This window comes from Alligator mississippiensis, chromosome 5 (assembly GCF_030867095.1).
Source record: "Alligator mississippiensis isolate rAllMis1 chromosome 5, rAllMis1, whole genome shotgun sequence".
NCBI lineage: Eukaryota > Metazoa > Chordata > Crocodylia > Alligatoridae > Alligator > Alligator mississippiensis.
The window spans coordinates 62,788,887-62,801,354 of NC_081828.1; the positions used below are offsets into that span (position 1 = coordinate 62,788,887).

Genomic DNA, 12,468 nt, shown 5'->3' on the forward strand with positions numbered 1-12,468 from the left:
ATAAGTGAGACCTTCCCAAGACGTCGAGTCAATGTTGAAACATTTAAACAGATGACTTTAGAAAGTCCTTGAAACGTAGCATGGCATCTGTACACCATCTAGGTTTCATGTGCATACATCAGGATTGGCAACACAATGGCTTTGAAAACCTTCAGATTTGTTTGTTGACTGATGCCTCTGTGCTCCCACACATTTGCACATAGTCTGCTGAAGTCCATGCTTGCTTTAGCAATTCTGGCATTGGTTTCATCATTGATATGAACTGCGCATGATTGTACTGCCAAGATAAGATTAAATTGTCCGCGGCCTGGAGGGTTTGGCCATTCACTGTGATGGTAGGCTTTACGTAAGGCTTTCCTGGTGCAGGTTGGTGCATCACTTTTGTTATCTTAGTGTTGATTGTGAGCGTGAATTTGTCACAAGGTGGAGAAAAATGCTCCATACTCCACTGCACATCACACTGAGATTTGGCATTCAGAGAACAGTCATCAGCAAACAGAAGATCATGAACAGTCCTTTAACTTTGTGTTTGCCTGTAGTCTCTTCAAATTGAAGAACTTGCCATCAGTCTGGTATCTGGTGTCAATCCCAATGTCACAGTTACAAAGCAGGGCACAGCACTTCATACTGAAGAAGGTTGGGGCCAATACACAGCCCTGCTTGACTCTGCTACTGACTGGGAATGGTTCAGATAACTCACTGTCATCCACAATGAGACTATGTCATCATGTAATTGCCGAAACATTGCAATGAATTTCTCCAGGCAACCAAATTTTGTGATGATCTCCCAAAGGCTGTCCTGACTGACTAACTGTATCAAATCCTTTTGTCATATCAATGAAAGTCATGTACATGTTGGACTTCTGTTCCTTGCATTTTTCTTGATGTTAATGAGTTGCAAACACCATGTCTATGGTCCCACATCCTTTCCTGAAGCCACACTGACTTTCAGGCAGAAGCCCTTGTTCAATGTGTCACACAAGGTGATTCAGCAGAATTCTGGTGAAGATTTTGCCAGCTATTGATAGCAAGAAGATGCCCCGATAATTGTTACAGGATTGTCTATTGCCTTTCTGCTTGGATGTATCCTTGTACTTCTGGGATAGAGTTCCTTGAGTTCTGATTGACTGGAACAGTTCAGTCAGTTTCAGAGCCATGTGTGAGCCTCTGGCCTTATAGACCTCTGCTGGTATAACATCTTCTCCAGGTGCTTTAACACTTGACAACAAGTTAGTTGCTTTCAAAATCTCAGTCAGCGTTGGAGGATCAGCAATAGATATGTTAATGTCTACCTGGGGCAGCCGATCAATTGCTTCCTCACTAATAGATGATTGTTGACTGAGGATGTTGCTGAAGTGTTCTGCCCATCTTTGCCATATCTTTCCTTTGTCAATGAGCAGTGTGGTGCCATCAGCACTCAGTATTGGAGATGTTCCAGATGACTGTGGCCCATAGATTGTCCTCAGAGCATCATAGGAATTCTTCATATCATTCCTGTCTGCATAGGACATCTGCCTTGTTGCTCATCCATGAGTTTTGCATCTCTTTGAGTTTGTGTTGGATAATTTTCTTGATGTTGTTGAAGGCTGCCTTTTAGATGTTGAAGTGCTGTCTTTTGAGTAAGCCTTATGGAGCCAATAGTTCTCATTCAGTAGTCTCCTTATATCAGTATTGTTTTCATCAAACCAATCTTGATGTTAGTGTGTGGTGGGACAGATGGTATTGGATGCAGCCGAGTACACCAAATCTCTGAAGGATGCCCAATTGGAGTTTACATGAATTGTTACTAGCTGCCTGCACAGTTCTTCAAGAATCCCATTCTCCTGTTTCAGTTTGGAGACGCTGAACTTTTCAGGTGCTTTTTTGCCTTGTGGTCATCTACTAGGATATATCTGGATATTCAGCTTGGAGACTATGAGCCTGTGGTCAGTTCAGCATTCTGTACTTCTCATGGCCTTTGTCACTCTGCCATCCTGTCTGTCTCTTCTCTTGATGATGATGTTATCAATGAGATGCCAGTGCTTGAAGCACAGGTGCATCTAAGACATCTTGTTGCAGTTTGGCAGGCAGAAGACTGTGTTGGTGATAAGGAGGTTGTGTTTGGCACATTTCCTCCACAGGAGGACCCCATTGCTTTTGCATTTCCCAAGGGCATTTTTTCCGATAATGCCTGGCCATGCCTGGTGATGTACATCAATTGTAACATTAAAGTCACCTAGGATGATGAGCTTGTTTGCTTTGGCACTTCTGCAATAAGAGACTCCAGGGCTTCATAAAATTTGTTTTTACTCACAACTGGGTTGGTCATAGGCACTGATGATAGTTGCACATCTTTGTCCGGACAGTTGGAGTCTCATTAGCATGAGTCTGTCATTCACATCTTTTGGGAGATTTGTAAGCTTGCTGACTAGCTGTATTTTGATGGCAAACCCAACATCAGCTTCATGTTGCTTTTCTTTACTAAGACCACTCCAGAAGAAGGTATAGCTGGCTCCTTTTTCAGTGAGTTGTCTTTCAGCTAGGGGAGTTTCACTCAAGGCCTCTCTTTGAATGTTAAATATGGCCAGTTTTCTACCAACTATAGCTGTTTTTCTCTTTCCTCTATCTGCTGTTGTCCATTACTGTATACACATTCCAAGCACCAGTGGTGAGTGGTGTCAGCTTTGTCTTTTTTATCTTTTTGTGTGATTTTCAACCTCTATAGTGGAATGCCCATCAGCTAACCAGGGTTAAGGTGAAGCAGGCACCTTCTCTAGCCCCTTTCTCATGCTATGGAGATGATCAGTGTGATCCTAAATAGGGATGCTCAGTCACTCAGGAGACTGCTTCAGTCCAGTGAAAAGCAACCCTATGCCCTGAGCCTCCTGTGTGCAGGTCTGCCGCTACAGCTCCCAGTGTATCTACACCTGGAGCTCTCTCATCAACACAGGAAATGAGTGTTTCTAGGGGCGGGGGGGGGGGGGGGTATAGACAATGTTATGACCTGTGTATCAGTTAGATTTAAGTGAAGGAAAGTTGCACGGAGATGCCCTCTCTCTCTTGTCCAGGCCTGTCTGCATCTAGTGGCATGAGAGTGCTGAGACACCTGGAGACGAGTTTGGATGAAGTGCATGACTATCAGGTCCTGCTGCACCCGAACAGATGCCCTACATTGTCCCCACAGCTCTTGCCATCTGCCTTCACAGCTGGGGACATTAATATATCTGCTCAACTGGCTGATCCACCACAAAGGATTTTCCAGAGGGAACCAAGTGTAGCTGTCCACTCTGGTCAAATCTGGCCCTGCCTTTACACTTATTTCAGGGTCAGATCCCCTAGACTTTTCTTGCTAAGAGGTAACCCACAAGGCAGCGGGGGCTGGGGTTTTAAGGCATCCCAGATTCACCCTTCTCTGGGGTTTGGCCCTGGTGGCACTTTATAGGGGCTGCTCCACTGTGAGGATGCAGTTTTTTGTCATACCCAGGACCAGTGCAAAGTCATTTATATGTACCATCAACCTTATATGCATATGCAGGGATCTGAGTTTTCTATGTGCTGCAGAAAAACATGGGTTTTCTCCTTTAACAGAAGAAAAACCCATGGAATTCCTCATTTAAAGGAGTAAATCACGGATTTACACCTTTGAAGGAGAAAATACGTGGGAAACCACAGGTTTCCCCTTGCAGGCTGGCAGAGTTCCAGCATGCCAGGGGCTGCTTGGGACTGTGGAAAGCAGAGGGGGGCAATCAGAGGCAGGGGGCATGTGCATACATGGATATGGCAGTCAGACAGTGGTGGAGAGCAGCTCCCGCAGCTCCCTGCACGTAAGTCTATGTTCCCATTATTCTATGAAGGTAAGTCTATACTCCTCCCCACACCAAATTGCCTGTGCCCACCCTTCCCCACTCACCCACTGCCTTCCTCACAAACTGGGGGCAGAGGGGGCAGCAGGTCAGGAGTGAGGGACACCGGCAAGGCTGTGGGGGCTATGGCTTGGGAGTGAGGGACAAGAGCATGGGCAGAGGCAGGGCACTGACATATCAGGGCTGCTCAGTGCCACAAAACAGCAGGGGGGACAGCTGAAGCTGGACTTGCATTCTGGTGAGCAAGGGAGGCAGGGGGAGCTTTAATTTCCATGATAAATACCCCAGATCAAATACCAAAATATATAGGTATTTAGAATCAATTTTATTATAATGATTGAGGCACTGGTAAGCTTCCAAATTGCTTTAAAATTATAAATATATCAATAAAACACTATGTTCAACTGATTTTATAAATATATATATATAGATAGATATACACACACACACATATACATATACATGTGTATATATATGTGTGTGTGTGTCTATATATATATGTGTATATCTATATCTATATATATTAGTTGTTTCATTTTAATTGTGGAAAAACACAAGTTTGGGGGTTTTTACTCAGAGAATTTGTGATTTTTATCACAGAATTTGACATTTTCAAACACAGAAAATCAGGATCTCTGATGATAAGGGACCTTGTGAAAGGGAAGGCCTTATTAAGGAAATACTGGACTAATTTTAAATATGTAAAATTCTATTTAGGTTGATTTTGAAGCACCTCAATGGGACATTTTAAGTACTCATTAAGTGTACAATAGAGTACAATAGTTAAATAGCTCATACACTGAAAAACAAAAGTGTTATAGAAAACCTGAAATATAAGTGTTCAAGTGACATAAGATGACAAAATAACTCTTCAGAAAATATGTGATTTTTAAAATAAAGAATTAATAATAAGAGATGTGGATAGCTACAGTTACTGGAATAAATTCTAATATATAAATAAGTTTAAACCTACTTTCTTTTTTTAAAATCTTGGAATCGTATTTTTTTTAATGGGATGTTGCTAGAGGATTGAACTGTATATTAAGCATGTTTGCATGTACACACACAGGCATACACACACACACACACACTTGTGTATGTTTGACTTATAATAGTTTGAACATGCAGTCTTGAGACAGGCAAGAGCACATTTGATTTTACTAAAAGCATTTTATGAATAGATGTTGCCGGGACAAAATGAGTCAGCTGACAGATGAAGAGCTCAAAGGCAGAATTTACAGCTTTGTCTATGAAAGAGATGAGAATGTTCCAATTCCTTAATGTGTGTAGGGATCCATATTATGAATAAAAATCTGAGAAGTATTCTTCCATTAAGAAGTACAAAGTGGCATTTGTAGAAATCAAGTGTAGTGTAATACATAGAAAAGGCATCCCCCTCCACTTTTTTTTTTTTTGAAGAAAAAACAGTTTTGCTTCATCCTACAGTCTAGTAAATGAAGAGAAAATGAGATTTTGGAGCCAAGTGTTCTACACATTTAGTGGTACCAATATGTGATGCTAGGGATAGGAGAAGAGCAATGTTGTATGACTGTAAGCTATACCTTTTTTTTAAGGTTCTGCTAATGATTTCAGTTAACAAGCTGATATAAAGAATATGTTGGTCCTGTCAGTTTTTTCCTTTGGGAAGCTGAATTCACTTCCACATTGAGTTTGTTTTTAATAGATTTTTGGCTGATGCTGTTAAAACTCTGTCTTTTATTGCAACATCAATTTGGACCCTGTAATAATAATACCAGAGGATGATTACTTCATTTTAGAGAAGCAATAGGTGGGATGAAACTACAATAGATTTTGCTTCTTTGTGAGATAATATACTTTTGTTCTGTGACTGTTACTCTACTTTCCCATTAAATAACTATTTGTACAGAATTTTCCTGTTCTGTTAGTCTTATATTACATTGGTATTACTATATTATAATTATCGGTGGCTTGTAGCCTGTGTTCTACAAGGCCTCTAGCTGATGTTTCATTTATGGCATGATCAACATATTATTGGCACCCTAAATTACAGCATTGCATGATGCCGTAATTTGAATGCAGGGCATGATGGGGTGAGGTCCTGCTCCTGCAGCCCTCATTTAGTACCAGCTAGATTATAGCTCAGTGATTTTTAATGTACACGCCACAAAATTCCAACAAGTTATGGAGGGATGCCTTGAGGTTAAAAAATGTTGAGAACCACTGTTTTAATAGTTGCCAGGGGCCTAATAGTAATAAAAAATGGGTACAAGGAATGAAATAAAAGTAAACCAAGTCTGTTGCCACTGCAAAACAAAAAGCCCAACCTTTTATGTAATTTTGAATCATAATATGAAAATGCTTCCCATAAGAAACTTGGTAGGGAACTCTATAGTGTTCATGAAGAGTGCAAACTGCTATAAGTTTGGTACCTATTCTTTTTAGCTTTCATAAGTAGTACTAGAAAGGTATGAACTCATTTGAATAAACAGCTTATGCTGGGATCAGACTTCTCAAGATCTGGGAAATCAATGTCATTTATTTTTTGAACAGTTTGGGATGCAAAGATTAAGGAAATCCTTAATCTTTTAATATTTTATACCTTTTTTAGACAAAATATAGAAATTGTCTTCAGAAAATAAATACCCTTTATTTAAAAAAAAAATCACTATCTTGAAAGATCAATTTTCTGTTTGTTGTTTAGAGAAGAATTTTTCAGCCAGCCCTGTGAGCATCACTGATGTTAATGGAACCACAGTGTTTTCTAGTTCAGGATCAAGCCAAATATTTAGTTTTAGTATCCTGCTTCAATGACATACAGTTCTTACTACTGCTATCTCTCTATTTGAACTGTTTCTAATTAATTGTAGTTGCATAACTGATACCCTCAGGGGGTTTTCACCTGAAAAATTTCAGGGAAGAAAATAATTACTTTTTAAAAGATATAGTTCTAAAATAAAGGGTGAAATTGCATGGAAGAGAACCATTTTTCATTGCAATCTACAGTGCATAATGCTTCATCTCACATAAGACTATTCTGTGTTACTAAAATCTGTTTGTATATGGCACCCTAGTGGGAAAGTGAAGTTGCATTTGAATCAATCTGTGGTTCAATGAATGCATTTTATTTGTTACTAAATAAGTTGAAAGCCTCTATGAAACATGTCTAATTTTGTAAAGATGACAAATGGAGATCTATCCTAGATCTCCCAGTGCCCACCGCTTGGGAATGAAGAAAGAAAAGCTTGTTGGATACTGAATATTTCTAAAGTCAAGAGTTTTTAAAGACTACTTAAACATATAATCCATGCGCCTTGGAATGAGTGATGTAATGTAACAGGAACTAAGAAAAGAGTAGGAATAGTGAATTTGATTGAAACCCATTGGTAGAGGGGAATGACCTATTTATTTATTGTAATACTATATGCTCAAACTACACAAACTTTTCCCTAGCTTGTTGCCCATCTTCATCTTCCTTCTCCCCCTTTTCCTTTACTTTCCAGAAATGTTTTTCTTTTAATAGTTCTCATTGCAACATATGTTTTGTAGAGCAAATGTTTTCTGGAATCTTTGAAACTAAGCAGGGTGTCAGGACCAGAGAAATAAATCATTTCTTTAGATTTATACAGAATGCAGTAACCTTGATATTGTATGAACTCATAAGACTAGTTTGAGCTTAAGCCCATTGAAATCAATGGAAAGAGTCCCACTGACTTTAGTGGGTTTTTCATCACTCCCAGGAGTAATATTAACATATTAATTCTAGCATACAGATTTAACCTTGCATCAGAAATGCTACCAATCAGTCCTCTCTGTCTTCACAGCCTGGACTTGATTTCTCATCATCTTTCCACACAACGAGAGCTCTTGTCAGCATTTGTTACACATATAGCACAAAAACATAGACATAGAAGCTAGAAAAATACTTAATCCTGCTCACAGTGGAAACTTTTAAGCAGATATAATATTACAATACTAAGCAATAACTCTTATGGACATCAAAGATGCCGTTAAATCCCATTTAGTTACTTTTCAGGTTGCTTTTAGAAAGAAGAAATAACAGACACAAATATCAACTCAGCGTTTGCATAGAGAAAGATAAAAGGTCTCTAGACAGGATTCTATTTTCTTCCACTATTTAAATTGTTAACATCTTTATTGTCTGTGAATAGCATGATATATCTAAGGAATTTCAGGACCAAAAGCATTATTCTTAGATCTTGCTGTGGGGGTTTGGAGGTAATAACTATATTCAGATTCCAAAACAAAGCAAGTGTAATTGTTTTGGTGGTAGAATGTGATAGAATGAGACTTGAGGGTCCAGATTTTAAAAAGTATTTAGGTTTCTAATGATGCAGACAGGTAGTTTGTGAGATTTTACAAAGTAGCCATGGGAATCAGGTGCTTGGTGACTTGAAAAATTTCCACCAGGTGTCTACTTGCATCTTTTAGCTCTCTAAATGCTCTTCCGAATAGGACTCAAGTAGACTAGTCATATACCACAACTCATATCAACATACTTGAAATGCATGTTTCACTCCAGGAGTTTTATTCTGTATTGCACAAGTATCATTCAGCATATTTTCTCTCTGGTCTCCTTGTAAGCAGACTATGCCTTCAAGAATGCTTATCAGCCTGGTGTTTCTTAATTGCACTTGTTTTTCTGTGCAACCATTTGATGTCTTTGTGCTTTTGCTGATTGCTAGTGGTTTTCAAAGTAGGATGCTGTTCCTTGATTGTTACTTCTATATTTTTGTTTCAGCCTTCTGCAATCTTAAATATTTCAGGCTGAAAGAATAATCTGTTGAGTCAGATTACATAATATTCTATTGCAATCTTGAGCAAGTAGTTTTTGTGTCTTTATTTACTCTCCCCTTCTTTGTCCTCCTTGTCTCTTTGGACTTCGCGCTCTTCAAAACTTGCTCTTTTTCCCAGTTTGTATGGTGTCCATCATAATGCGGCATCAGTTGGTTGGAGTATCATATGTACTGGTGTAAGATGCATGGTGGTAAGCAAAAGTCTGACAAGTCAAACACATTCCTACTTTTTATGTGAATTTGAGGTAGCCTGAGCTCTTCCTAGCTAGTCAGTTTAAAAAAAACCAACCTACAACAACTTCAGTACTACACCTCCTCAAAAGTCCTCAAGCCTATTTTATATACAGGAATATCACACAAACAGCAAAGGACAACAATGACAAGGCAAGACAAGTTCATATGCACAAAATTATTTACAATGTACAAGATCTTCCTTTGCTTTCTTTGATTAAACAACATTATGATCTTAGCTGTAACTGAAGCAGCTTAAACATTCATAGTAGTGAGTGGTTCTTAAATATTGTCCTCATTGGTTATATGTTTTGGCCCATTCTGACATCTACTGAATTCAGTGGAAAAGTTTTTCATATAGTTTATTGGGAATTGTGATAGGCTACATCTGTCACCTATCCAATTTTATTAACAACCCCCCCCCCCCCCCGCATATAAATCCACATAAAAGAAACCTGTGGTATGCAGCAAGCAACTAATGTAACATCCAAAGGTGGACAAGTACTAGCTGCTATGTGTAGTTTTTGCTTCTCCAGTAGAACTCTGGTTGAACTTTCCCATCTTTCTTAGTATTCTTTGATGTAAAGAGAGGCCTCTGCCCTCAGGCAGAAAGTAACGAGAAATGTCAGACATTTTCTTGTGGAGATGTTTCCCTTATTTACTTCTTCTTGAGTGGTCATTACTTTTAATTTTATAAAGGTATATGCAACAGTTGCACCATAAAAAGAAAAAAAAATCTAAAGTTTACTCAATAAAATAAAATAAAAAGAAATAAAATAAAATTCAATTTAATTAAAATAAACAAGTGGATGATGGATCCATGAATAGATTTTTAACAGAACAAACAGGGATATATCTTCTGGTATCTCTAAAGCAACGATAATGGATGATAGGATAGATCACTCTAGATATACCCAATTCATATGCTCTCCCCCTAAAGCATCCCCTCCTACCATTGTTGGAGACAGGATACCAGCCCAGTATGAAGCTTCTTATGTTCTTACTAGTGAATTGCCCATCAAGAATGATGGAGGATGGGGGCAGGGACAGAGTGCTGCCATCCACCACCCCACAGCACTGACACCTCCCAGGAGTCAGGGCATAGGGAAGGTTGCAGGTGGTAGCTGCCGATGCCACCCACCACCCAATGCTGCTGCCACCCCACATCTGGCCATATGCTACCCCCCCCACTCCATGCCCAGCCCCATACCACCTGCCCCGCTCCGCATCCAGCCAGTGCTGTGTCAAGAATGCCCATCAAGAATCACCCACCACCCACCACCCTGCACTGCTGCTGCTCTGCATTTGGCCACATGCCACCCCGCCATGTTTGGCTCCATGCCACCCCCCTCGCTTCATGTCCAGCTATGTGCCACCCTTGCTCCTTCCACTCTGTGTCCAGGACTGTGCCCCCTCCCCGCCCCAGGAGGTGGCAGTGGCATGGGGTGGTGGGTTGCAGTGCTCCATCCCCACCCACCCCACCCATCATTCTTGACAGACATTCTGGATGCAGTACTGGCTGGAGTCATGCCCTGCTGGGAGCCAAGCTCCCCGAGAGTGTTACGGACAGACAGACACACACAAACAGATGGACTAAGCCCTTTATATATATAGATATTCTAAATAGGAAAAAGAGCATGTATCCACTTTTTTTGCAAAGATTGTCCATCAGCAAATACATTAATAAAATCTATCTTCTGAAGCTTCTGAAACTTACAGCGATTGTCATAGCATCTTTGCAGTCATAAGTCAACTGAATATTGGTTTTTTCATGTATGTTATTGGGTTAGCGGGATACTGCCTGTTCCTCTGGTTCTCTCCTGCCATGACTTGGATCTTATGAGGGGAGGAAAGAGATTGGTGAGATGTTAATTAGTACCCACAGAATGACTACTCCCAACCCATTACTTTATTCTAAGTATTTTATTTCTTTTTCTTATCTTTTCTTTTACAGTGGCCTGGATTGGAGGTGGCAGCCTATTCAAGCTGTCCCCTGGATCACCCCTGAGCTCAAGAGGGGATCTCCAGCTGTGAAATCTTCAAGGTAAGTGCTGGCCAATGTCTCGTGGGGTTAATTGCCTTGTTAGTAGTCTTCTGTTCCGTGCCAGCTACTCACGTGGAAGATGTCCCCGGCTGTTACCCTCAGGATGGGGTAATCATTCACAATCCCATCTCAGTCACTTTTGGGTCAAAGGGGGGATAAGGAGTTCCCCCGCCCATGTCTCAGCTTATCGCCCTAATTGCCTCATTAGCAGCAAGCACTCTCCGCATTCCTCATTCTTCACATGTGCACGACCCTGGAAATAGTCTTTAGCTACTCCCTCTCATAATCAGTTTCTTTGCTCCCAGTTTCCACAATCCCACTGGGCTTCAGACTTGGGGATACCGCTTTCTTTCACTAAGGGGCTTGATCCCTTCTTCTTAAAAGTCCTGGTGGATCCACCGCCTGGCGTCTCTGTGTTTCCCCCCACTCACTGGCATAGGTGAGCTTACTGGCAGGATAATCTCCCTTGCTGCTGCCCTGCCGCGTCCCTCAGGGATCTGCCGCCAGATGTCTCCATTTTTCTCTTTTTTTCTCATACTTGTCAACACAGCAGGATTCCTGGGAAGGTAATTCCCTCCGCCCCTGATTCACCATGTACCTCAGGGCTTCATTCTTCCTGGAGTCCGTCCAGGTCTCCAATAAGTCGTCTTCTTCTCCAGAACTTTGTCACTCCTCACTTCTTCTTCTGCTGCCTGAAGGCATTTTCTTCAGGACCTCCTCTTTCTTTTATTCCCGGAGACGGCCTTCCATTGGCCGACCTTGCGGGGGTGGGGAGTCTTCCCCCAGCTGTCCGGGATTTTCCCAAGTAACAGGGCTCCTAACAGAGACCCTGTTACAATGTAAATAACTTCAAATTCCACTATTAGAGAATTTCACAGCATCAATTATACTGCAGCATTAATTGATACAAACACAGCCTTATAAAACATATTTTCTAAAAACCTTTGAGTGAAATGAACAAACCTCAGCCCTCATGGATTACCTTAATTGATGTTAATGCCAATTTACACCAGTGGAAAATTTGGTGCACCGATTGTGTGACTAATGTGAATGTGTCATATTCCCCAGCCAGGACTTGCTGATGAGTAGTGCTTGCCCCAGTCACATTCTGAGCTCCTTGGCTTATGAAACAACACTTCTCTCAAGGGTGTAATCTGAAAGTCATCTCTCAAGTGTGGGTGTAGACTAGAGCTCAGAGCTGCTAGAGCCAGTGACTAGGCTCTAGTAATTGAGTAATTGCCATATTAAATTCTAATCTAAATTAAAATTGGTGGCTAATCTGTTTATTTTAAGGTTTACTGCTGACCACCATTAGTAAGGGAAGTAATGAGACTTGATCAGCTCAGGGGCTCAGCTGTCCCAGGAGTTTGAAAAGCTATTGCTTAGGCACTTGGTCCAGAGGTAGTCTCCATGGCATGATTTCTGCATACTCTGAAAACTCATCTAAGGACAATTAGGGTCCCAGATCCATGTCTTGAAGGTTGGAAGCTATGCATTTCAGTTATGTTACAGGGAGCAGGAAAACTGTAGATGCTAACATCACTAGGTAGAGCTG

The 12,468-nt window shown here is 40.8% G+C and overlaps 1 protein-coding gene across 1 annotated transcript in view; it reads left to right on the forward strand.

The window, feature by feature from the left end:
- LOC132250821 (protein NYNRIN-like) overlaps nt 1–12,468 on the forward strand; it is a 98,421-nt gene that overhangs the window by 15,621 nt on the left and 70,332 nt on the right. The window contains exon 2 of the mRNA XM_059728412.1: nt 10,824–10,913. The gene's annotated coding sequence lies outside the window, so the exon portion shown is untranslated. The remainder of the gene's footprint in view (nt 1–10,823; nt 10,914–12,468) is intronic.